The following is a 581-nucleotide window of genomic DNA, read 5'->3' as shown; positions in this document are numbered from 1 at the left end:
CTCCTCCTTCTCCATCCAGACAGGGAAACTGAAGGAGGGACTCAATCTCTCTAAAAAAGTCGGGGGTCTTCTGGTGAACGACGCATAAAACACTTTCTTCAAGAAATGAAAACGCATCACGTGCCGCCATCCCCATCTTGATCCAAAGAATCCAGTAAAAAGCAACAAATAAGCTCATAAGGAATTTTTTAAAAATCTGACTGATTTACTTTTCATTTAAAATCTATGATATGTTCTAAATACACACCAGTAATATTGCATTCATTACTATCAGAATCATTTTTATATTTAGAAAATTGATTATTTACATTGATTTTAAATCCAAAGCAATAACATGAAAGATTAAAAATCTTCCACACAATGCTTTTTCCTCTGTAAGTGTTTCATGAAGTCCAAATAGTTCAATAAACACCTGAAAAAGTGACAAAGCCTTTCTCTTCTGTAGGAACCTCATGGGAGGGCAGCGGTCACACTAATTGCCACTGGCCACGTAAAGTCAGTAATATTTATAGGAGCGGAAGCTCAAACCAAAAAGCCTAAACGTATCAACCAAGGATGTGCTGAGAGTAGTGCTGTGTTGA

The 581-nt window shown here is 36.8% G+C and overlaps 1 long non-coding RNA gene across 1 annotated transcript in view; it reads left to right on the top strand.

Annotated features, from left to right (window-relative positions):
• The window catches only part of LOC106725383, a 744-nt gene extending 320 nt beyond the window's left edge, over nucleotides 1–424 (top strand). Inside the window, exon 2 of the long non-coding RNA XR_001361271.1 lies at nucleotides 20–424. This is a non-coding gene — a long non-coding RNA (uncharacterized LOC106725383). The remainder of the gene's footprint in view (nucleotides 1–19) is intronic.
• The last annotated feature ends 157 nt before the right edge of the window (nucleotides 425–581 follow it).

This window comes from Myotis brandtii, unplaced genomic scaffold (genome assembly GCF_000412655.1).
Source record: "Myotis brandtii unplaced genomic scaffold, ASM41265v1 scaffold15929, whole genome shotgun sequence".
NCBI lineage: Eukaryota > Metazoa > Chordata > Mammalia > Chiroptera > Vespertilionidae > Myotis > Myotis brandtii.
The sequence above is the reverse complement of the archived record's forward strand: the minus strand, read 5'-3'. Positions and strand labels throughout refer to the sequence as shown.